Source organism: Mustela nivalis (assembly GCF_964662115.1).
Source record: "Mustela nivalis genome assembly, chromosome: 14".
NCBI classification, from domain to species: Eukaryota; Metazoa; Chordata; class Mammalia; order Carnivora; family Mustelidae; genus Mustela; species Mustela nivalis.
Genome location: NC_139033.1, coordinates 34070768 through 34097852, shown reverse-complemented (window position 1 = coordinate 34097852; position 27085 = coordinate 34070768).

Here is a 27085-nt window from a genome sequence, read left to right as displayed (position 1 = left end):
TATGATAATTTCAAAAATAAATTTTTCAAAGTAATTCATGTACTGAATTTTTTGTATTAAAAGGTTTATAAGGGCACCTGGGTGGCTCAGTGGGTTAAGACGCTGCTTTCGGCTCAGGTCATGATCTCAGGGTCCTGGGATCGAGTCCCGCATCGGGCTCTCTGCTCAGCAGGGAGCCTGCTTCCCTCTCTCTCTCTCTGCCTGCCTCTCCATCTACTTGTGATTTCTCTCTGTCAAATAAATAAATAAAATCTTTAAAAAAAAAAAGGTTTATAAGGGAAAATAACAAACCCTATCCTATCCCTCCCCACTCCCAATATCCACTCCTTCAGGTTCATGACTTTTAACTTAGAGTGTGTCTTCCATTATTTACTTCTGTATTTTCCCTCCAAGCCCCTTTATCTCTCCCACACCACCATCATCTCACTTCCACATCTAACCTTTACACTCTCAATTAACACATATATGTATATCAATACATTAGCTATTAGATAAAATCATGTATTATTAATAAATATATAATTTAAATACTGGCATATAAATGTTAACATATATTAAATAAAAGTTAGTGTTTACATTATCATGTCTGGAAAAGCACTATACATAGCCTGGAGTGATATCGATATAAATAGATACATATATTACAAAATCTCATGCATCATTTTGCCTTTCTTTCCACTGTAGTTTTCCTTCCAAAGCCTCTCAAAGGCTTCTTTCCGTCTAGATTGCTTGCTCTTTGGCCCTGCTGCACTGTAGAAGTCCTAGGCTTTCCCTTTACTGACATCCTTTGATGTCCCCTTGTTGGGTCTCCTCTTCATTAACCCTCCATCTTTCACTTTTTTAGTTTATTCCTTAATCTGCTTAAGTATAGCCTCCAGTAATTTTTTTAAGAAAGTAAGTGTTAAACTTATGGGTTCTGAATTTTTTACATGTTTGAAACATCTTTCAATTATGCCTAATGGATAATTGAAAATCATCCTCGTGCTCAATACCGTAACAATTGTTTTACTGTTTCCTGCTTCTGATTTCAGCGTTGAGATCTTGTTTCACTCAGATCACTTGTATGTGGACTATCTTTCTCCCTTCCGGAAGCTTAAAAATCTTCTCTTTATTTCTAAGTTACTAAAATTTCATGATAACATGGCTTAACATTGGCTTTTTTTTCTTCGTTGTGCTGGACTTCTCACTTGGAGGCTTATGTCCCTCAGTTTGGAAAATTTTTCTTGTATTATTTCTATCATAACTTCCTTCATGTTGCTTTCACTGTTCTTTGTTTCTATAATCCAAGTAATAAGACTTTAAATATCCGAAACCTCTCTTCTGGTTTCCCCTCTGGTCCTTTTGGATTATTCTTGGAAATATTTCTTTGACCTTATCATCCAACTCTTCCATTATTTTTTTTTTAATTTTGGCTATTCTCTCTCTCTCTCTTTATTTCCAGGAGGGGTTTTTTGTCATCTAAATGTATCTATTTCAAACCATCTTCATTTTGTTGGCTAAACTGGTATGTACCATTTATTCAACTTAGAATATTCCTTAAAGATGGTTTTAGATGTTTTTCTTATTACCTCATTATCTGCTTCTTACAGATTCATGTTTTTTTTTTTTTCTTTTTTAGACATAAAGTTTTCCTTAAAAGTCTGTGATCATTGGTAATTCACTAATTTTTAACTTGGAACACAAACAAGTTAAGCAGATGCTGAAGGAGTAGGAGGAGGGACTTCACTGCAGGGATTGTAAAACTGGTTTTGTTTTGTTTTTGTTTTTGTTTTTTCTCCTACTAAAAGAACATCCAAAGTAAAGTATCTGGGATCTATTTTCAGGGATCTGTCATGTCTCTAAGGATAAAATCTCCATTTTTCTCCCTGCTAAGGGTATATGTCTAGCTAGAAGAACCTGTAAGCAAATGTACCAAAACAACTACCACTTGCTAATTCATAGGTTCCAAATTTCTGCAAAAGAAATCAGCTGGCTTCTCATTAATATCTCCCTGAAAAATTCATAGGGTTGCTTCCTCCTCTCTGCTAATCAACTATTACTTCTCCATGTGATTTCCATGTTACAAAAAACCAAGAACTATTGAGATTGCTTGTCTGCTGTTATCTTCCCTCTCATTCTTTTGGGCCTATTACACTCATAACTTTCTATCCCTTTACTATCATTTAATTAAATAAGTATGCATGATCAATTGAGCCTGCACACTTATCCTGAAGTATTAATAAGATTTTAACACATTCAAAACAATTTTTAAAGATAGTCACAGTATTTAACATTTTTAAACAAAATCCCCAAGATTTCAGCTTTAAAAGGGAAGGAGAAAGAAAGAGAATGCATTTTACCTTAGGAAAAAATTAACTAATATGCTTTAGGCACTAGTTTTTTTTCCTATGCCCCCAATGAAAATTTAAAATATAAAGAAGCCCACTGAGTTAAAAATACTTATTCTTTATCAGATAAAAAATGACAATCCTGAATCATTATAGCACTTTCCCAAATAAAATGACAATTAACTCATAGAAGAAATGAAGACAAGAAGGAGCAAAACAGTGTAGTGATAGCAGTAAAGCTGTGGAAACTCATACTATGGCAAATTCCAAAGATGGACTATTATATAACCATTAAAATATGATTTAGGTCAAAATTTTTAAATGTTGCTCTTCAAAGACAATGTTAAGAAAACACAAATGGAAGCTACAGAGTGGGAGAAAATAACTGTTATACACACACACACACACACACACACACACACAAAATAAAAGAGTTGTACATGAAATAGAACAGTGTCTATGACAATTCAATCAGAAAGCAAACAGCTGTATTAAAAGGGAGTCAAATATTTTAATAGCTACTTTACCAAAGACATAGACAAATAACGAATAAGCACAGGTAGAGATCAGTAGCTACTAGGGAAATGAAAATGAAAGCTCAACAATACACCACTACTTAACTACCAAAAGAACAACTTACAAAGACTGACAATACTATGTAATGGCAAGGAAGTGAAACAATGAGTACTCATAAACTGGTGGGAATGCAAAATGGTATAGACACTTGGGAAAATAGTGTTCGTTTCTTATAATGTTAAACATTTAATTACTATAAGACCCAAAGATCCTGCCCCTAACTACTTACCCAAAATAAATGAAACACATGTCTACAAAAAGACTTGTACTCTAGTGTTCATAGAAGCTTTATTCATAATAGAGCAAAAAACTGGGACTAAGTCAAATATCCTACAACTGGGGAATCAAAAGCAAACTAACCTATTTAAACAGTGGAATACCACTCAACAATTAAAAGGAATACTACCGATACATACAACACCATTGATTAATCTCAGACTCAGTAGGCAAAATGAAAATCAGACGCAAAAGACAACAAACACCTTGTAGGATTCCATGTAGGTGAAATCTTTTCTAAAAAAGTAAAACTATAATGATGGAAAGCAGGTCAGTGGTTGCAAGAGGCTGGAATAGGAAGAAAAGAGTTGACTGTACAAAAAGCACAAGGGACTTTGGAGAGTAATGGAAATGTTGATCTCGGAAGTGTGGTGGTGGTTATGTCTCTCTCTGTCTGTCAAAACTCGTCAAGCTGTACACTTAAAATTGGTGAATGTTCCTCTATGTAAATTATTCCTCAATAAAGATGATAAAAAAAAATATGATGTAGTCTTAGAACATATGGCCATGGAAAAGCATTTACAACGTATTAATAAAGTAAGTGGATTTATCAGAAGACTGCCAAGAAATGGGTACCTCTGTCAGGCTGTTTAATAGAAGAATTTCATTTGTGGGAACTAATTAATTAAGTATTGAACGAACTGAAAGGACAACTAGAGAAAAATAATCAAAGACCAGGAAGTCACTACCACACATAACATAGGAAGAAATTCTTTAAAAAAAAAAAAAAAAAGTTGTTATCAGATATTTGGAGCAGCATCATTCTAGAGGAGCTAGAATAAAAGCAGGGTTCCCTGTGAGAACACTACACAGGACAGGGCTTTCTAGAACCCCCCCATAGATCCTGACCCTCTGGCAGAGAAGAATGGCAAGAAATAGGCTAAGTTCCTCCTTCCTCCCACCTGCCCATCAGGGCCTTCCTTTGGCTAAAATTGGCAGAAGGCATTTGGCAAGGCAACCAGTGACAGAGTCTGCAGGGTTCAGCCACCTGTGACACAACAGAGCAGTGAAAGGGCAGTTCAGAGAAGCAGAGGGAAAAAAAATGTGAAAACGTGGTCATAGGTGCCTACTACTACTATGGGTAGTTCCTTATATTTTATCTTTTTTAAAAATACACAGTTCTCTCACAATGAATAATGAACAAGGTCATAAAAATCCATTCAGTGTGTTTGAAGAATTTTCTACAGTTTGATAAAATTAAAAGAATTACAACAAAGAGTCCAAAGTTTCCCATAAATTTTTATTTTCTCCTCTTTAAAAATACAAAGATGAAGTTTCTGGGTTCAACTTCGACTTGACTCTAGCTAGTGAAATCATTAAGTCTTCAGTCATCCCTACTTAATTACGTTATAGGCAATGTTGTTTTAAAATGTTCCAGCAGAGCTTGGCATCGTGCGGCTTTCCCATCCTGCCAGCTGGGAAGACCACCATCCAGAACAGAGCCAGAGAAGCTGCAAGCGCGAGCAGCGCAATCACACGGGCAATTCACTCTGCGGCCGGATGCCTTTCGCAGTCTAACCTAGGATGCTAGTCAAAGATGATGAACTATTGGCCAACCAGACCTCATGAAATATATTTGGGTGATTTCTGCACAGATTTATAAATAATACCTTCTTAATTTCACAAGCAATGATAACTGTTCTGAGCATAAAAGTCACGTTAAATGAGCTTATAGGATTATTTTAAAATCTCAGTGTATCAGTCCAAGGTCAACCATATAAATAGAACCAATAGGAGAGACACACACCCATGCACATACGGATACACATAGAAATACACATACATACAGGTATATACATACACGGAGAGGGAGAGAGAGATCTATGATAAGGAATCCGCTTACACTGCTGTAGAGGCTGGCAAAGCATTTCTGAGATGTGTGGGCAGGCAGGCAGGAAGAGAAGAACACAAGCAAGCTGGAACCCCAGAGGCACAGGCCCGAGGGGCTGTCACAGGCAGGCAGGGAGGACAGATCCAGCAAAGGGAGAACAACTGCGCTCCCAGCTGCTGTTGGGAATCTCTTTCTGGGAAGAACCCAGCCCCCTTTAAGGGCTTATCTGATTAGGTCTAGCCTACCAAGGATACTCTCCCTCATTTCAGGTCCACTCTTTAGGAACTTTCATGACATCTGCAATACCTCTTCATGGAAACATCTAGATCCATGTTTCATCGAATAATTGGAAGAGGGTATATGTATGCTCCCAAAACACTGCTGCCCTCTCTTCTGTCCCCAGAGTTTAGCCTAGCTAAGTAAGATGACACATCAAAAAACAGTCACAGTCAGAAACATACATTTAGGAATACACTTATACATATATATTATCATCTAGCATTGTTTTAAGAATCAAAATACCTCCTTATTACCAGACGGTGTCTGTCTTCTTCCTTACTGTAAATCCCCATGGTGGATGCATGGTAGGTCCTCAGTAAATACTGAATAAACAAATGAATGACATTTTCTTCTATAGTGCTACAACATCAAAATGTATGCTGTGTTCACTAATCTAAAAGTCATTTTACTTTGAAGACAAAATAAAAATTAAACTACACAAAGAAAGGATGGCATAAAAAATGACATTCTCATGACCAAGAAGAGTGCTTCCGGCCTTTCCCTCTGGTCCCCTTGCCTTCTGCTTCATCCTCGAAGGCTACCTGCACTTCTCCAAGCCTAGCTGATCCAGGACAAGTACTGTGTTGAGGCTACAGTCTGTTTCACAGTCAGATGGATCCATTAGGAGGCGTCTTTGGCTCTGTCTGCCTTCCTTTCATAACCACAAAGTCTTTCCTTAGACATGGAGTTTGACGTCCCTAACCTTATCCTCACTGTCACTTGTATCAAGCTCCATCAGAATGGGCCGCAGACTGGTGTGTCTCAGCCTCCTCTACCATTAGCCCCTTGTGAACAGGGGCAATCTTGTTCACATGACAGCCCAAGAGCCAACCAAGCTCCTGGAACGTATCAGAAGCTCACTGAATGAGTGAGACAATGAACGAAGAATGTGCCCTTGCCTTAAATTCCTGAAGAACCCTCGCTTCTTTAAATGAGTAAGTTTCTGGGGACGCCTGGGTGGCTCAGTTGGTTAAGCAGCTGCCTTCAGCTCAGGTCATGATCCCAGTGTCCTGGGATCGAGTCCCACATTGGGCTCCTTGCTCAGCAGGGAGCCTGCTTCTCCCTCTGCCTCTGCCTGCCATTCTGTCTGCCTGTGCTCGCTCTCTCCCCGCCTCTCTCTCTGATAAATAAATAAAATCTTTAAAAAAAAAATGAGTAAGTTTCTGAGTAAACCCTTTCCTTCTCGCCTCAATCCCATCCAATAACCCTAAGACAGGGACAAAAATAAAACTCAACTGTCAGAGGATATGTTATCAGCCAGGGATAGATCTGCTATTTCTCCAAGGATTATGTATATACCTGGGAATGTTTTTTTATTTTTTTTAATTAAAAATTTCTCATCTTGATGAGCTCTGCAGACTCAGTGTGGAAAAGCTCAGTATTGATTAATGGAGGCATTTAAGGCTGGAGGAACGTGGTCAAATAAATAAACTCCAGGAAAGACTCAATGAGTAGCCTCATATATCAAAGATAATCTCTTGAGAACACAAGCCTGGATTATGAAAGGTTTCATGCTTGTCTTCCCTGTCATACACTCAATTTTCTCTCAGGAGAGCAATTGAAAAAAAAAAGGAAAAAACCTCAGGGATAGAAAAAACAACCTATAATCTATTTCAGGCTTCTTAGTGAAAAGCACTAGCTAGGAAGCTTCATTCTGCTAACAAACTAATGCCAGTAGAAAGTCAGGAAGCTATCACATTTGGCATTCAAGTTCTCTGAATTTTCCCCTAGAGATTTTTTGACACTACCCAGGTGAATATTTTATTAGAATTCCCAAATAGGATAACTTTTTACCAGTTTGTTATGAAAGCCGAAGTTCCCGGTTACTGATTTACAAATAAGCCCTACTACACTAAATGCGTCCCTCTGTTCTTTGAGTTTTGGTGTGTCTCATAGATGCCTGAGTAGTGAAAGCCACTAGGTCACAGGAAACAGACATATTATTAATTTCATAATTAAGGGATCAAAATGTTTTCTTCTGCTAACTGTTGGCAGGGAGAAATTTGCCTTTATACTCAGATCCTAAAGCTAATAAGCTCCTCTCAGCTCCTCTGCCCCCAAATGCAATGCTGTTCCCAACTTCAGCCTCAGTCACCAGAAGTGGAAGGTGAAGGGAGTTAGGGGAAATCGGAGGGGGAGACAAACCATGAGAGAGTGCGCACTCTGAGAGACAAACTGAGGGTTTGGGAGGGGAGGGGAGTGGGGGTTGGGTGAGCCTGGTGGTGGGTATTAAGGAGGGCACGGATTGCATGGAGCACTGGGTGTGGTGTATAAACAATGAATTTTGGAACACTGAAAAAAAATGGAATGAAATTTTTTTTTAAAAGTGGAAGCCGAAAATACACAGAATAGGGGCTTCTCATATAGCCTCCTGTTCTTTGGAAAGTGGTAGAAAGATCTGAGCTGGGCCTTGATGCTCCATCTGCGAACACTGACCGTGATGGGTCTCAGCACAACACACAAATAACCCAAAAGAGTAGCTACCAACCCATTCACAACGGAGCTGTGTAACAACTAACCAAAATCAATCAGATCATGCATTTTCTCTATAATCGACCTGAATCATCTCCTCGACAAAGCCTTCCCAGGCTTCCAGAAATCCAACAGTGTGTGGTATGTCATCTTAGATTATGGCTTAATTTTGTTTTCCCATAGATTTCTCATTTCCCAAAATTAATTATAAGCTTCTTGAGGACAGAGTAGGTAGCATCTAATCCCTCTGTGTGTCCCAAAGTCCAGGAACGATAGTATTTTTTTAGAGTCTAGGCTCTAATACAGAAGTCTCAGAAGTCAATTTAAAACTGATGCCTTGGTTATGCATAAAATTAGAACCATGACAATTTATGAGACAGATAAGTGAAGCAAAAAAAAATAATAATAATAATAATAAAGAAAGAAAAAATAAAGGTAAATCATGGAGAAATAAAGGACCAATGAAAACGAATTTGTATGGATTTCTTGTTTCACCCATCTTATCAGTGCAGAAAATGTCAAAGGTAGGATGGCATGGTACTGAAACCTCCACAAACAAACAAACAAACAAACAAAAAACCAAGATAGTCTTCTGGGAATCATTTCCTTTGGTACCTAGAGGAAGAAATCATTTTTAAGGAAGTCTGAGGTCTAGCTTCTAGTTGTTAATTTGGTTTGCAAATTAACTTTGTACTGATCCTTCAGTCCTTCAGGCTTTATGCCTTCTGCAAGTGAAATGAGAAAGGCTGACCTGGATGATTTTCCTGTCCTGCACAACTGTAAATTTCCAAGCTCAGGATTTCTAACCCCACTCATGGCTTAGGAACTCGTACAGTACGGCACTTGAATGGCAACCAAGGTGCTTCATGGGAGATGGGACTCAGACCAGCAGTGAGGGTTCTCCCCTAGCCTCCTTGTTCTGTTGGGCATTATGTTTCAAATGACTGCCCACAAAGGCAATGAGATGTTCTTTAATTAGCTTCCTATGTACCCTAAGGTCTACACTGAGACTCTGAAACCTTCCCATCTTTTTCAATGGCCTAGTTTGTTGTTGTTTTGCTTCCTAAATGCAATGTGTGTGCCTTCCAGATAAAGCCTAAGCATACCTTTTCACTGACTTGGAAAATACAATCACATAATGAGAAAATGCCAGGAAATAGTGACATTCTTGAAATGAATGAGAAATAATACAAACTAGAAGAAGATTAAAGACATTATTTACCAGCCCTTACAGATCTAGAGCTCCCTGCTTTGAAAATTTTTTCACAGAGGTTCTTATGCCCTGGCTCCTTGTTTCCAATCTCAGAGAAGTTCATCTGACATTAGATAGTGTCATAGGTGTCACAATCCGACTGATAAATGCCCATATCAAACAGAAAGCTCTTCAACCATCACTTGGCATTAAGAACTTGGGGGGAAAGTGCTCAAGATAACCAAATAAGTCTAGAGAAGGCATGTGGCGCAGTCAATCCCTAAATTTGAAGTGAAACAGCAAGGAGCATTTTATTATGCCTGTTCAGTTTTAAGCCCCTAAAGGGAGATTAGCGACAAAGTAAATACACATCAAAAATATCTTTACCATCCAAAATGCGATTGTTATAGGGGACAAATTCTTCAAGTTTCTTTATGACATAGAGTAGCTCTGAGGTCAGGCAGCTCTTGGCATAAAAAAAGCCAAAGAGGACTTGCAGGGCAGCCTGATAACCGGCCTAAAAGAAAGGAGCATCTTCTGCTGGGAAAACAAACGCTTGATAAGTACAATGTTGACTTCGTACTGTCGACGGCCCCCGAGCTTCATCTATTTATAAAAGGGAGGCTATTGGAGAGCAAGTCACACAAGCACTAGTTGCAGGGAAGCAGGGTGGAGATGGAAAAGGATAATCTCCCTGAACATCTGTCATGATTACACATAAAACCTTCCTACAAAGTCAAATGCGATCTGTTGGGTACTTCGGACTGTTAAGCCGCAGCACCAGGAATGGGTGTCTGCAGTCACGGCTCTGTGTTTTATCCGTTTTTATGATGCCTATCGCCGGAGTCCCAGGCAATCAAGGGAGGCATAACCAACATCATCAACAGGTCAATAGAGAAGATGCATTTGACCATTTAAGTCAGAGAATGAGGCCCACATTATCATACTCTCTTGTTCATTTCCAAAAGGAGCCAGGCGGAGAAGTAAACATTCTTGCCATTAGAGTAGCTGCCAATTTACTGTGCCTTTCTCAATTGATGAAGCCGCAGGCCACCGTCACTCTGAATCTTGTCAGAAAAGATGGCAGTAGGAGAAGAGCAGCAGCCCCCCCTCCCCTTCCCACTACAGCGAAAAGGGGAGAGCAGTCCTCCCACAGAGCCAGCACATTTGGTGCTAACTCCGACCCCAGCAGGGCTCCTCCGGGCCTGGTTGCCTACTGCACAGTGAGGGCATTTGTAATTTATTTAGATGCATGTTGACCTTATTTTCTTGGCACTGTCATCTGAGAGTATGTTCTTTTGAAGGATTCGGGGAACGGGAGTGGAGAGGCCCCGCACACCTTCTGGCTCTGAATTCACCAGTACCGAGCAGCTGGCCTTCTCACCTCCCTCCATCACCATCAGAGCATCACCATCTATGCAGGAGATGGTGTTTTCAAGCCTTCAATTTCTATCAGAACTCAAAAACACGAGGCGATGCGAAACGGAATATTTGGGTGTCATTTATTACCCTGTAGACACAAATACCCGGTAATGACTTTATTTTTCTCAAAGTGTTCACCCGCCAGGTTTTTCAAAACAGCAAGTGTTCCTGATTACAAAATAATTCTCCGGAATCAGAAAACCATAGATATTTGAAATGAAATGACACTGTGATTCTTTTCTTAGACAAAGATAGCCCATAATAATGAGTTTTAAAGGGGTATCCCCTGCATACTTAGTAAACAGACATCCCTTTAAGAATCATAACAGAGCCTGCCATTGCTTTCAAGTCAATGTTATCAACCTTTCTTAAACCACTGAAAAACACTCAACAAATTTCTTTTCTTTATTTTTTTTAAGATTTTATTCATTTGAGAGTATAAGCTGGCGGGGTGAGGAGGCCATGGGCAGAGGGAGAGGGAGAAACAGGCTCCCCACTGAGCAGGGACCCCCATGGGTCATGACCTGAGCAGAAGGCAGATGCTTAACCAAACTGAGCCACCCAGGCTGCCCCTCAACAAATATCTTTTAAAAGGAGTTACCTCCCTTCAGATTTTTATACTTTCATTACATTATGCCACAACTTGTAACCTACAGGTACTATTAAAATTCAACTCCTCTTCTCCTCCTGTATTCTTATATATTCAAAATGACCATCATTTAAAGTATGGCAACTGTTTTAGTTCATCACAAAATGTCAATGTCTACAGTTTCATAACACTTCCGGACTAGGATGTGAAAGTAAGACACATGGACCACTCTTAAGGTTGACACCAATTGGGATGAAGAGTTGCAAGAATATGACCCAGAGACAGCAGAGTGATAAGGGACCCAGAGTTTAGTTCCTAGTCTTTTTGTTCCTCTTTGAGATACAGAAAAAAATTTTTAAATAAACTAGCCAACATCACACAATCAGTCTTCTGCATTTGGCCAGTATTTTCTATATTGCCAGCAGGCATAGCAGAACCAGAACTAAATGTCTATGTTACATTAAGTCCTAATTGGAAAATTTTAATCTTAACTCATTACCTCTCCCTCATTTCCACTGTTGCTCTCAAACTTCACACTGTTTTATTTTTCTTCGCAGTTCTTACCAGGTTGGAAAATTATATTGCCTATGTACTCAGCTGCTCACTTACTGTCCATCTCCTCCACCAGAATAGAAGTGCTACTATGGCCCGGATCACGCCTTCCTTATTCTCTGCCATAGCTTCACCAATGGGAAGAATGCCTGGCATGTAACTGGCACTCAGGAAACACTTGACACATTCATCAGTCGACTCATAGTTGATATTGTAAAAGGCCAGTTGGCACTTCATCAAGCCCAGAAATCATGCAGCAGTGCCCCACGAGGAAGCCTGATTCCCTCACCATCACCAGCTAGCGGCCCTCAAAGTCTAGTTCTCCATCCATATCAACCTCAATGCATACTTCAGCCAAGTTCCTGCCTCCACCGCTCCACTGAAACCGTGGACTCACGAGTTCCCCCAAGCATTCTCATCCTAATACACAGTGGCCCTTCCTCCTCCTCGTTTTCTTTTGCTTTCTCACGGCATTTGCCCTGACGGAACTTAACTGTGCAGTGGCCCCTCTCCTTTGGGAGTGATTTTTGCTCTGATTCTCCTGATAGAGGACCACTTCTCTTTTCCTACTGGCTATGATCATCAGCATTTCCACCAATTCCCACAGTTTCTCTCCCTTCTGTGCACATAATCCCCACTCTCAGTTTCCAGCCCTGTCTTTCCTGGTAAGATCTAGAGCTTTATCTCTGAACTTCTGCACGATTTTCTTCTCATAGTTACAGTCATCACCTTCAACTCAACCGTGTCTAAAACCATCTATCATTGACATTTATTTTTATGGAAATATATCTTGCCCTCCCAACCAGATTAAAGGAAGACTGCATTATGCCTTTTCGCATTCCTAGATCAGCAAGCAAGCCCAGTGCCTTGGGCTTTCTACGTGGTTCATAAATATCTGTATTTGACAAATATCAAATATGGTGACTGTTTGTTGGTAGAATTCTGTTCCCCAAAAGAGAGACACTATAGGCTTAAACTCCGGGACCTCAAAGTGAGAACTTATTTCAAAATACAGTTATTGCAGATGTAATTAGTTAAGATGAGGTCATGCTTAATCCAATATGACTGGTGTCCGTAAGAAAAAGACAGACACACACAGAGTAAAGAACACCAAGGACAGTGGATGCAGAGATGGGAAGGATGCACTCCCTCGTCTATTCTCATGAAGCCAAGGCATGTCAAGGACTGGGGAAAATACCAGAAGCTCGATGAGATAAGGAAGGATCTTCCTCTCCATGTTTCCAATGGAACATGGGCCTTCATTTCAAATTTCTAGTCCCCAGGACTATGAAAGAATACAATTCTGTTGTTTTAAGCCACCCCAGTTTGTGGTACTTTGTATAGCAGCCCTAGGAAACCAACGCATTATTAAGCTTTGGGATCAGACAACTCTGAAGTCCATCTCAACTCTGCCATTGAATTATGGGAACTTGGGAAATATTAACTTCTCTTTATTTCTCAGTTTTCTTATCTGTAAAATAGGATAATACCTGTTTCACAGGATTTTTCTAAGATTTACATCTGTAATAGGTATCACAAACTTTACACAGAGCCTAGTACAGAGTATGTGCTCAAAACTGATATTTTGTTTGCCCTTTGAATTTTTCGTTGAGCCATTCACTTACGGTAACTACTGCATTCATTCAACAAATATTTATTGAAAGTCTTTTTGGGTTCGGCATTGCTCTAGGCAGTTGGTATACAGAAGTAAACAGCACAAAAAGACATTTCCTCAGGGAGCTTACCTGTTTTTTTTTCTCTTAATGAATGGCTGATTGAACTAAAACTGTCATTATATCTGTCCTAAACTCTGTCTCAAGGAATTATGTATTATGATAAGAAAAAAATGAGTGAATTTGACTATAAAGTTACGGTAGATCCATTTCAAGGTACCAAAATACTATAAGCCATCATTTACAATACCATGCCTGCCATGGCATAAAGCAACATTAACGATGATTATCTTTTCATAAGATACAAAGAGAAGAAAAACAATTTTTATTACTTTCCTTAACTGCAGCTCCACATTCTAATGAGAGGCTACAAGAAACCAATTAAATTTAGCATACATAAAAAACAATTAAAAGGTTAAACTGTTATTTGTAAAGATGCCTTCAAATAAATCTTCACCAGTGGAAAAGTAGAAATATTAGCCTCAGTGTATTTTTCACTTGTAAAAAGAAAATCTCTCATGTGGTTATGATCATTTTTATCATTTTCTAAAATGTATTTTATCATTTTCTAAAATGACACCAGGTCAGTGGGGAAAAATTTAAGTAAGTGCTGACAAAAATGTAAAGCAGTACAAGTAACAAAGCAACAACAAGAAGATCTTAACTCTGAAATATTATAAGAATGGAGAGAGAATCAATTTTTTTTAATCCCAAAGATAAAGAATTCCTTTATAGACAATTGATAGGATGTATTTATCAACAGGAAGGATGTCAGAAAATGTAAGTATCTGGTTTGAGGGTCTCAGGAAGCATCCCCAGTGTGGATTATTTCCTTGTCCCCCAGCCTGTGTTTCTATGTTTCTAGGGTTCTTCTGTCCACTGGGCTAGCACAGCTGTGCCCCACATGTGGCTGCTGAGCACCTGAAAGGTGTCTCGTCTAGCCTGAGATGTCCCACGAGGGTAAACTGCACGCCAAATTTTGAAAACTTAGTATGAAAAAAAGAATATATAGTATATCAATTATATTTTATAGTAATTACAATTTGAAATAACATTTTTGTTACATTGGGTTAAATAAAACATACCATGCAAATTAAATTCACCTGTGTTTTTGTCCTTTCTTAATATGTCGACCAGGAAACGTGGTTCACATCTGTGACTCACGTTCTGTTTCTATTGGACAGAGTCAATGAACTTGTTTTGGAGTCACGGTCCTGGGGAGTGGCAACAGTGTGTTGTGGTAAAAATTCAGGAATCCAGTGATCAATTAATCTGTAACCCCTAACTGACAGATCCATGCTTTTCTGTGTATCAGCTTTATTCAAACTATGAACCAACTACGGACCAGTTTCCTCCACAGAGCAGAAAACACGGGAACACATTTCCCAGGGCATCTAGGTGGCCCAGTTGGTTAAGCATCCCAGAGTCCTGGGATCAAGCCCCGTATGCTTCACCTTCTCCCATTCCCCCTGCTTGGGCCGTCTCTAACAAATAAATAAATAAATCTCAGAAAGGAAGGAAAGAAAGAAGGAAGGAAGGAGAAGGAGAGAGAGAGAGAAAGGAAGCTAGATTTCCCTTTGACCTTTTGTTAAACGTGCCATCACTGAGTAACTAGTATGCCCTCACTAGGCCCATTTACAGAAACCCAGGAAAGAGTTCTGGCCTGACTTCAGTCAGGTGCCAAGCATGAGACCAATCAGCTGCGGCCCAGTGGGTGGAATCTGTGGGAAAATGCAGGTCTCTGCTGACTGTAGGGCTGGAGTGAGGGGGGAGGAGTTCCCTAAGAAGAAGGACGATGCTCCTAGAAGAAGCAAAGATATAGGGTCGGCAATCTAACAAATATCCATTGTAGTATGAACATGTTGATAATAAGGCACAGAAATCCTTATATTCCGTTTCTACTTGTGAGAAGCACATACTGTTGCTTTGATGCAATATTGCCTCCTTTGCAGAACAGCGTTGTTCTATTTGGAATATTATCCTTTTCTGAGTTGCTCTAATGAGGAGTCACAGCTAACATCCCCATCCCCACCCGCTGGGCAATGGCGAAGTGCATTTGACTCTGACCTAGTCAAGCATGTGCTATGGTCCCTTGGAAATGGCTATTGTTCCTAAGTTAGCCCATGACTAAAGGAAGACAAATCATACTCCCTCTAGGATTGAATCACAAAACTAGAAGGTAAAAGTTTTCTTTCCACTGTGATTGATAAAAGGAAAAGGATGGGAATGTAGGACTACTGAGGGATATCTTTCCTGGGTACACAAAAGAGAACCATCTCAGGAGGCTGGAAAAAAGACAACACACAGAAGGAACCAAAGCTGACAGAAAAAGTAAACAAAAGAAAGAAAAGGAAGAGAAAACTGGGGTAGCCCTAGGAGCTAGCTCTGCCTGAAGTCTGGGCAGTCTGGGATTTCTTAGTTCTGTGAACCACTACATTCCCTATCTTGCTTGAGCTTCCTTTGAGGCTAGATTAGATCTTTTGCCTCAGAAAGAGTCTATTCTGATTATCCTAATGATCTAATCAATTAAACCTTTGACTTTCAATCTGAGTATCAGTGCTAAATTGTTCTGAACATGACAGAAAGCTTAAAATAAACCAGGAGTCCCGTATATAGACAAATTCTATATACAGAGGGCAAATTTAAGTGTAATTTCCCTTACAATGAAATAAGCAAATCACATATAATCCAAAGTGTGTCATCTGTGGCTTGCCCACACACCGACCACCGCACTCTAAAGTCTGATGACATTGATTTACTGACTTGTCTGTCTCCACTACTGGACTTTAAGCCTCTTGAGGGCAAGACACTTTGTTTGTCTTCATGATGGTGCTGGGCGATGAATGCTTGTAGAAGGTGAATGGAAAGGAAGTCAAATAGAGAAAATACTACAGTCTCTGCAGGTGCTTATTTGAATTACGCTTTCACAGATAGAACCCCCTGCTGTCTTCTTGTTTAACTCTTGCTTTGTATCATAACACCCATGGAGGGAGGGTCTGCTGCTATTGAAAGGATCCTGTAATTATCATGGTCGTCGCCAGCAGCAGCAGCAGCAGCATCGCGCCAGCTAACATTCTGTGGATGTTTTTCTGGATCCCAGATACGCTGCAACTGCTCATATCTCTTCTGCTTAGAATGCTGAGTCTGGCACTAAGAAGATGAAAATGCTTTAGAATACTTTATATCATAGTTCTTTGTAGTACTTTACAGTTCACAGAATACGTCCACACAGATCTCCTTGCTTGCACTTGTTTGCAATCCAGTGAGGTGGGTGGGAAAATATTCACACCTCATAATTCATAGGAAAAAAGAGCCTCAAGAACTTAAAAGACTCCTCTTAAGTGACAACGTTAGTAAACCAAAGAAAGAATCCAGGTCTCGTGACTCCACATCACAGATCATTGCTCCACTATGGAAAGAGCCTCTAACATCACTGCAAATTAACCTACAAGAGTCAGACACCTGCAGAATGCGACTTGTACCAGTCGTGGTCTCACCAGCGCTCCTTACTTCCCATTTTGCAGGCATTTTCAAGCTTCACTTCTGCATCAAAATTCTCCTCCTCCAACTCCCTCCCATCCCCTCTTCTCTGAATAAATCCACTTACTGGAATGAAAGCAAATGCCATGATTGTAACTACCGGAAGGTTCTGGTTGCAAATAGGAAGCCACAGACCTTTCCCTAAAAGTAATGTCTCCTTCTTCTAAGTAAAAGACAATGAACCGTGACAGCGAAAACTCCTTTCCCATAGTTTAAAAAAAAAAAAAAAAAAAAAAACACTTTTCCTTGATATTCCTGCTAAGGTTCTCCTTGCAACAAATAATGCCCAGAGTCATTCTGGCCTCAACACGGGGCATAGGAGAAGGTGTGATCTAAGCGGGGCAGATTTGGCCTTCTCCTTACTGTCCTCACATAATTCCTTAGATTAGGTACATTTTTAACACGGTGGGTGCACCATCAAATCTCATATATATCCACATCACACATATACACGCATGCACACACACGCACTGAGACAAATAAAAGAATACGTAATTTGCAGTTCTTTTTATGTTGAAACTGAGATTCTATAAAACAGTAGGTGAATAGATTTCATCTTTCATGATTTTTTTTTTCACTTTTGATGGTAATTTTTAGAGTTCTGCAGAGCCGCAATGATTTACTAGTCTAAGTATTTCATTCAGGGCGGAAAGAAGAGGGGGCACTTGAAGAACAGAACTACAATAATTTGAAAAGAGCTAGAGTCCCTTTCCCCCAACTCCCAAAGACTGTAAAAGAGTCGGAATCCCATTTTAGCCTGCCAGGAAAAGAAAGCTTAAGAGTAAATTCTGGGAACAACTGAAATTGTTTTTATCCTTCTAAAAGGAGTACCAGGATTCTATTCCCTGCAGTCAAGAGATACTGAGTCCTACTATGAGCCCTGTGCCTGGGGCTAGAATTACCTTGCTGGATACAAACCACTTGCATGACTCCTGATCTATCATTTAACTATTCAGTCAACAAATAGTTATGGAACATCTTGGATATTCCTAGTATTACACGCCCAAAAAGCAGGTAAACTCTACACCTTCACAAAACGGACATCCCAGTGGGCAAAAGAGATAATAAACAATTTTCAAAATAGACTATTTACGTTCAGAAACTGATGAAGATGCTCAAGAAAAAAAGAAAGAAAGAAAGAAAGAAAGAAAAAGAAAAAGAAAGAAGGAAGGAAGAAAAATTCAGAGTGCCAAGCGGAGGGGATTCTAGCTTCAAGTGAGGAGCAGAAACCCATCATTGGACATCCCTGAGTGGGCCTCTGATGATGGGAAGAATCCAGTTCTGTGCAGACCTGGAAGAAGAGGGTTAGAGGCAAAGGCCCCATGCACAGCACAGCATCCCGAGCGAGGGAAACAGCAGTAACACGTAACCCTAGAGAGGAGAGATGGGCAGGGACTGAGGAGTGAGAGGAACTAATAAAAACTTTGGACTTTATTCTATGTCTGATCTAAGAACGTTTGGGCATTAAAAAAAAAAAAAAAAAAAAAAAAGACTTTCTTAAGAAAGCTCACTCTAGGTAACATGTAAAGAAAAATCCATAGGTTTGGAAAGGGGAAGGCTCCCTCTAAATGAGGGATAATGGTGGCTTTGATTAGCGTGGCCATGACAGAGAGAACGAGCATAATTCTAATTCAAATACCACAGTGGCACCAGGTACTGTTCTACAAAATTTACATTTATTAATTTATTTGGGCTCCTGTATTCAATATTTAAACCATTTAATAACAACCCTATGAGGAACTATAATTACACTGACTTTACAGCTATAGAGAAGAAGCACAGTGAATTTAAGTAGTGTCTCGAGACCAAACACATAATAACTGATGAGGGGGATGAGAAAGTCCCGACAACTGAAAAGTCAGAGGCAATGGCCCACACATAAGACCACCTTCCCTTTATAACAGCTGCAAGTTCAGGAGACCCCAAGACCACCTTGCAGTTCTATAGTTCACTAGGAGGACTCACAGAACTCATTGAAGGTTGTTATGCTCATAGTTATGGTTTATCAGAGGGAAGGGATACAGATCAAAATCGGTCAAGGGAAAACACATACAGGATGAAGTCTAAGAAGTTTAAGATACCAGGGGGCATCTCTTGTGGAGTCAAGACAGCATTCACATATCAGTATCCATGTGTAGAAATATACACAGAGTATTGCCAACCAAAGAAGTTCATGGAGCCTCATATTTAGAGTTTTAATTGAAGCTCCATCACATAGGCTAACTAACTGCCCAAGTGGGGCAGAGATCTGGTGATGCTACATGACCCAAACTACCCCAACCTCCCAATATTACACTGTCGGTGTTCCTGCTGTGCCTAGCCCTCACCCTAAATCATATTATTAGACTATCTTGACCCAAAGTCCATAAGTAAACACTCCTACATACTCCTATCAGGCATAACATGCCAAGGGCTTAGAGATAACCTCCCAGAAACCAGTAGCAAAGGCCAGACCTCTCCTTGGGCAATTGTTGGATTCTTCACTGCACAGGGGAAGACATGAATAAGAGGAAAACAAATGATTTGTTTTTATGATGAATTATGATATGATAAATTTGATAAATTTGATATGCCCATTATATATCAAAATATGGATATTGAGTAACAGTTATATAAACATATTTAGGGTTCAAACATGAGAAGACTGGACTGGAAATTCAAATTTTGAAGCCTATGGGTAGTATTTAAATGTCATGGCAGAGATGCGGAATCACAATGTTTTGCACCTGAAATCGAGTGCTAATTTAGTAACATTGTGTGTCAACTATACTTCAGTAGAAATGGACAGACAGACAGGCAAATGTATGTCACAGGATGGAATAAGATGAACTAAAAAGAAATTTTAGAGAAATGAAGAGCAAAGACCTGAGCCTTGGAGTGAAACCACATACAGAGGCTCAGGAAAAGGAAGACAATCTAGTAAAGGTGACTGAGGAGGAATGACTGATACAGGAGAAAAATGAGTAAAACATGGGAAAAGTATATCCAAAAAATAAGGGTTATATAGGAAATGACCCCCTATTTTGGAAATGCATTCTGAAGTATTCCTAGGTAAAGTAACACAGTATCTGCAACTTCCAAACCGTTCAGTAAAAATTAAAAAATAAGAATATATTTGTGGGGCGCCTGGGTGGCTTCAATGAGTTAAAGCCTCTGCCTTTGGCTCAGGTAATGATCCCAGAGTCCTGGGATCAAGCCCTGCCTCAGGCTCTCTGCTCAGCAGGGATCCTGCTTCCTCCTCTCTCTCTCTGCCTGCCTCTCTGCCTACGTGTGATCTCTCCCTGTCAAATAAATAATAAATAAAATCTTTAAAAAAATTTGTTAACATAAAGGCAATACAGCAAAATGTATTAAAAATTATTGGATCTAAGTGCACAGTGTATGGAGCATTCACTGTATTATTTGTTCCATTTCTTGTATTTTGGGCATTTTTCCTAATAAAACGTCACATGCAAAAAGACAGTGTGTTCATGACCAGAGCCAAAATGTTCCTGAGAAATCCAGACAGTAAGGGTAGACAACAGACTCTTGGAATTTGGGATCTGGGATTTGGTAAAGTTAGGAAGAGATGGAACAGGAAATGAGGAACAGGCAGGGAGATTTTCTCTAAGGGAGAATGGAGAAATTGGTCAGGGGCCAAAAAAATGCAGCAAGGACCCAAGCAGAGTGGCAAAACTTGGATAGGGATAGAAGGGTGAAGGTGCAAAATGAGCTGATGTATGAGTTATGTTTGTAAGAATTGGGAGCCTTTTACCAGAGTGAGAAAAAGGTAGAGGAATTCCACACAAGAAGAATAACATAAGAGAAAACATGGAGGTGTGAGACAGGTGTCATATGATGTTTAGTCTGGATGTCTATAGTTTGGCCGGGACTGAAGCTGGAATGAGGAGTACAGATCATCTCACAAAACAGCCAGAGTTCTTCTTTTGAAGTTCCCAAAATTGGAAATACCCTGGGGCACTGGTTAAAATGCCGATTTACAGACTCCCTGAAAGACCTGTTGCAATCAGAATCCCTGGGAATGGGCCTCAGGCTGGGAATGGGAACAGGAGGACTTGTTCGGCAAGGAGCATGTATGTGAATCCTCTCCCCATCGTATGGCCCTTCAGCTCCACTATCTCCATCCATTGCTTTTCTTTGTATTCTCACCCATCCCTGTTTCCTGCATGCTCACAGCTTCTACTGCCCCAAACTTTGATTTGTTATGGCTTCTTCTTTGACTGACTCAGACTAACACCTTCAGTAACAACCACCAGAAACAGACATCGACATCTAGATTTGACTGCACCTTTTAGCTCCGACTACAGAGAGAGAAATAGAAGGGGAAAGAGTGAGAAAAAAGGGAGGAAGAGAGTTCGATGTTGCATTGAATGGGCCATGAGTCCACTCCGACTTCAGTAAGCATTGACAAGGGGCATATGACACGTAGAGAGAGGCAGGCTTTCTACAGCAATGCTCCTCAGGACCCCAGTCCCCAGTGAGAAAAGAGCCTGTGCCAGAATGTAAATCAAGGACTGCTTCCTTCGTTGATAAAGTCTTGCTATGGAAAAACAAACAAAAAGTCAGCTAAATGGAGTGGAGACACAGTAAATTTACATTCTAGTAAAAGGTCCTTCTCTTACTCAGGACCAGTTGGTAACAAACGGTTCAAAGACCAGTAGCCAGTTCAAGGACCAACCTTTGAGAAACACCACTCTCAGAAGAACAGGGGATAAAACAGTCATTTAAGGGATGCCGGGGTGTTTCAGTCAGTTAAGTGTCTGCCTTCAGCGAGGGTCATGATCCCAAAGTCCTGGGATCTTGTCCTTCATAGGGCTCCCTGCTCAACAGGGAGTCAGCTTCTCCCTCTGCCCCTCCCTGCCATGCTCTCTCTCTTAAATAAACAAGCAAACAAAAACAACCCAGGCATTTAAAATAGTGCAAGATACAATACATGTTGGTGTCAGTCATCAAAAATAAGCAAAAACATCCTCCTAGCAAACCCATGGAAAAAGCATTCTTAAAAAGTATAGAAGTGTAAGACAGACTTCATTCCTAAGCATGGGACCATATTTCTAAAAATAATAAGAAATTAGCTTAAAGTTGAATTCTCCACTGAAAATAATTCAGACTACCAGCAAGTAAGATGTATGTTTTTATAACAAAAAAAGAGTGAACCCCGAGAGCATGAAAGGCAGGCCTTTATAGCTTATTTTTATTCCTCTCCACCAGGTACAGTCACCAGAGTGACCTGGGGAGCATAAAAGTCAAAGAACATTTTTTCAAACTCTCTAGAAGGCTGTTAGGAGGTATAAAATACAAACCCTGAACAAAATAAATGTATGCACCTCAAGAAGGTAATAAATCACTTGTAGCTTTATTGTTGTCAGTCATTGGTTCTTGAAGGGCAAACTGTACTTGATTCTTGACTTGTTCTTTGCTTCACTGGTCAGCAACTTTTCTTAGAAGTTACCAAGTGTTTGCTAGTAACAACTCTGGGATTCTCCCTAAAACTCCCATCATATTTTCCTTTTTAAAGAATTTATTTATTATTCCTTTGACAGACAGAGATCACAAGTAGGCAGAGAGGCAGGCAGAGAGAGAGAGGGGAAAGCAGGCTCCCTGCTGAACACAGAGCCTTATGCGGGGCTCGATCCCAGGATCCTGAGGTCATGACCTGAGCTGAAGGCAGAGACTTTAACTGAGCCACCCAGGTGCCCCCTAAAACTCACATCATATTTTCTAAATATTATTCTATGGCCATATTCGTGTGCGACTCAATTCTACAAACTCCGGTAGTGCCAGGCACTACTTCTTCTCTGTTCTAGAACAAATGCCAAAGGGAATAAAATGTCAACTGAAGAGCTCATATAGCCCCTTGAGGGAGACCACTCTGTGAACAGTTACCTAAAAATTAATGTAGGCTGCAATCAGAGCCATAATTGGGCAAGAAAAGGGAATGATTAATTCTGACAAAGGGAACACAAGACGACTTCACATAAGTCCTAGGAGGATAAGTAGAATTTCAGGAGGCAAGGAAAGAAAGAAGTAAAGAACATCCCAGGCAGGGGAAGTAATTGAACTCAGTCTTGGATGATAGTGATTCATTCAGGAAACTTCAAGTAACCTTCTAACACTAGCCCATAAAATGTATTGGGGGAAGGGTAAGACAGAGTGAGTAGGAACACACAGGATTACAAATACAGTTGTGTTCACGGAATTATGAGAAGTCCAAGGTTACAAGATCAAGGCTGTAGAGCGAGCAGTGGGGTCTGAGGCTGGGGTGTTGATTAGGCCTCCATACGAAAGGCTTTGAATGTCCTGCAGAGGAACTCTGTGCAAGGAAGAAATGATACGAGATTTAAGGCATTGTAAATTAGCCTCTATGGCAAATTATAATATTTGGAATTTTTCATTCTCTTCTTATAGCAATTTTTTTCTGTGCCATTGCCTTTGGCCTCCATCATGTGATCTGCTCCGTTTCGTGATTTTCTAACAGAACCGAATGTGAGCAGACATGTCCTATATCACCCTCAAGTGGAAACTTGTAGAGGCAATGAAGATTTCTGCCAGACTATTTGCTCTTGTACCATTGCCATGGAGAGAGCCTGCTTCTTTAGCCAAAGTCTTAGAATGGAGAGAATCATGGAACAGAATTCAACTTCTATAACCACAGACTGAATAAGACCCACACTAGCTAATTGGCAATCACCAGCATCAGTAAGGGAAAAAAAAGAAAAAAGAAAAAACAAATATCTGCTGTCGAAATTCATTGAGATTTCAAGATTTTTTTGTTACCCAGCATAATGTAGTGAAAGGTGATTAATTTACCCTTTTAAAATTACAGAACTAATATAATTTTATTGTAAAAAAGATACTGAAATTTTAAAGAAAAATAAAATTACCTATCATTACAATAAAAACATAGTCACAGATAACACTGTGACTATAACTTGTGTTGCGTATCAGTCCAGATGAGCCACAGATCTAAATAGGAAAGGTAAAGCAGTGAAGTTTTTAGAAGCAAACACAGGAAGATATTTCATTATCTTGGGGTAGTTAAGATTTCTTAAAACAGGACACAAAAAGTGCTAAAGTAAAAGACTATGACATTGGACTACACTAAAATGAAAGATGCCTTCTAACAAAAGACACCAGGTAAAGTGTGAAAAAACAAGCCACTGAATGGGACAAAACATGCATAAACTCTAAGTTCAACCTAAGGGATCATACGGGATGTGTAAGGAAGAAAGCAAACACATCAATAGAAAAATGGTCAAAATGGGGCGCCTGGTTAAGCCTCTGCCTTTGGCTCGGGTCATGATCACGGGTTCAGAAATGGAGCACTTCGTGGGGCTCCCTCCTCAGCAGAGAGTCTGCTTCTCCCTCTTCCCTGCTTGAGCCCTACCTCGTGTGCACTCTATCTCTCTTTGCTCTCTCTCTTTCAAGTAAGTAAATAAAATCAAAAAAAAAAGAAGAAGAAGAAGAAAGAAAGAAAGAAAGAAAGAAAGAAAGAAAGAAAGAAAGAGGAAAGGAAAGGAAAGGAAAGGAAAGGAAAGGAAAGGAAAGAAAAGAAAAGAAAAGAAAAGAAAAGAAAAGAAAAGAAAAGAAAAGAAAAGAAAAGAAAAGAAAAGAAAGGAGGAAAGAAAGAAAGAGAAAAAAAATGGTCAAAACACTTGAACTGGCCCTTCCACCAATAATGTTATTTCCGGTTTCGGTGCTGATTACACTGGCAGGTTAACTTGGTGAAGCTGTATGCTTATTGTAATCTGTGTGTGTGTGTGTGTGTGTGTGTGTGTGTGAGAGAGAGAGAGAGACAGACAGACAGACAGACATGGAAAACAAAGGCAGAAGGAAATGTAGATAAAGTTAAATTTCCTTATAACCTACAGCCCATTGACCAAGAACTTGAGGCAGGCAGAGTGTAACATTCCTCCAGAGCTCCCAACTGTCTTACTGTTGATGCTTTGCTAGAGGGAAAAGCAACCTTAGCTGGAGAACAGGGAGGCGTCCAGGATCCTGTGAGACTTCTTTCACACATGAAAGTCCTTTTGGAAATCTCCCTTTGACTTTACCTCCCCCAACTTCAAACTATAGAATCAGCCACTCTTCGCAACCCCAGTGCAGCCCTTTCTGCCCACAGGTCCCATCCCTGTGCTTTAATAACGCCACCTTTTTGCACCAAAGACATCTCAAGAATTCATTCTTGGCTGTCAGCTCCGAGCTCCAACACTCCAAACCATATCACGCACGCCACACGTGTGTGTGTGTGTGTGTGTGTGTGTGTGTGTATGAGAGAATGATGTTATACCTCAATACAAATAGACATTAAAAATGATAGTATCCAAGTTGTTATGTGTAGATTTAATTTAAAACCTTAACAAGGAACCTCTCAATTAAAAGGGGCAGGAACTGTCAATGGAAGTTTTCTTCAAGAAGCTTTTTAGCACAGAGCACACTTGGCAACGAACTATTACAGATTTCTACAAAACTTCGTAACTGCCAACATAATACTGGTTGTCAGAGATCTTGACATCTTAACCAGTGGATCTGAATGAATATACTTCGAGGATATATATCAGGCTTAAAAATCCTATTATGTTCTGCCTAAAACTAACCTTGCACAATCATCCAGTCAGATATTAACAAATACAAAAGATAAATTCCCTTTTCATTTGCCTCAATTTTCCATTAAGTACCAGAGAAATCATATTTCAATCAATACATCTGATCTTTTCAAATTAAATTATCTTCTTTTAGAGAGCCCAAATAAAAGATATTTTGAATGGATGAAGCAATTTGGTTTGTTTTACATTTTTGTCATAAATTCTATTTAAATGCAATTCCTTTACCAATTAAATTATGTTACTAGTTGTTGCTAGTTGTTATTCTTTTGGGAAAAAAAATCAAAATTAAAATTCAAAGTGATATTCCAAGATTTTAGGACTTAAGAGTTTAAAAAAACCTTTTCATAAAATAAACATCTTTTTGATATATATAAGAAATTTTACAAATTGGTTCCTATGCTATCTCACTCATTTGTTACTGTCTTCTATTACATCACTGGAGATACAATACAGGTAATAATCATAAAATGATTTATTTATTCAGTGCCCCGTGTGTACCAGAGTTGGGAGGCAAGAGGTACACAGGGAGACCAGGTCCCCTTTCAAAGAGCTTACCCTTCATAGGAAGGAAATAATTAGGAAATGTGGAAGGAGGGACACTGATGGGTGAGGGGCTGAGAGGTGCTACGTCCATTGTGTGGACAGACATCTGTCCATTGTGTGGACATACGTCCATTGTGCGGACAGAGTAGCTGCATCCGTTGGCTCGGGCTGCCGCAGCAAAGTCCCACAAACAACCAGAGTGAATCGGCCCCCAGTTCTAGAGACCAGGAATCAGAGATCAAAGCGTTGGCAGGTTCGGCTCCTTCTGAGCTTTGTGAGGGAGAATCTGTTTCTCATCTGTCCCTCGCTTCTGAGGGTTTGCTGACAACATTTGGCTTTTCTTGGCTGGGGAAGCAACCACCCCAATCACTGTTGTCATCTTCACACCCCGTTCTCCCTGAATGTAGGTCTGTGTCCGTGATGAAAGGCAGTTGGAAGAAAGGCAGGCAGGGACACACACCCCCACCCCAAGAGGAAACCACACTTAAAAGGACTTTACACCACCCTGGAAGGAGGCCTCCACCCTTTCCCTGGGACTGGTAGGTGACAAAACACTGACTGGGTGACAGGCACAGGGAGGATAAATAGGATTAAAACAGCCTGTCAACAAGCCCATAAAAACCCCTAGACTTCGAAACTCCAGTGGCACCCCTCTTGGGTCCCCTTCTTCTCCGGCAGCTTTGTACTATTGCTCAATAAACTTTGCTAAGCTTTACTATCGCTTGATAAACTTTGTGTTGCTGCACACCATTCTTTGTTGGATCTACCTCTCCATTCTTCAAAATGGTGTGACCAAGAACTGTGGGCACGGAAGGCAAAAAATCCTGTAACGTCTGTGTCCAAGTTTTTTCCTGCCAATGCCTTGATCTTGAATTTCCAGCCTCCAGAATGATAAGCCAAAAAGACTTCTGTTGTTTTAAGGTTCCCATTTGGTGGCATTTTGTTACAGAGGCCCTAGCAAATTAATACATGAAGCAAAAGCCAGATTATACATTGTCTCATTTAACTCCTAGCTTAGGGAATTCTAATGAAAACTTTACACATACTAAAATCTCAGAAATGTCCACAAGTTACTATCTAGAAATAATTTCTCTCAAGGGCAAATAAAAAAATTCTTTTGAAGAAATGGTCTCTGTACTTTGGGTTCTTCCGATCAATGAATACTTGTCATTACGTTGATGATAAGATCATCTATTTTCTTTTCATT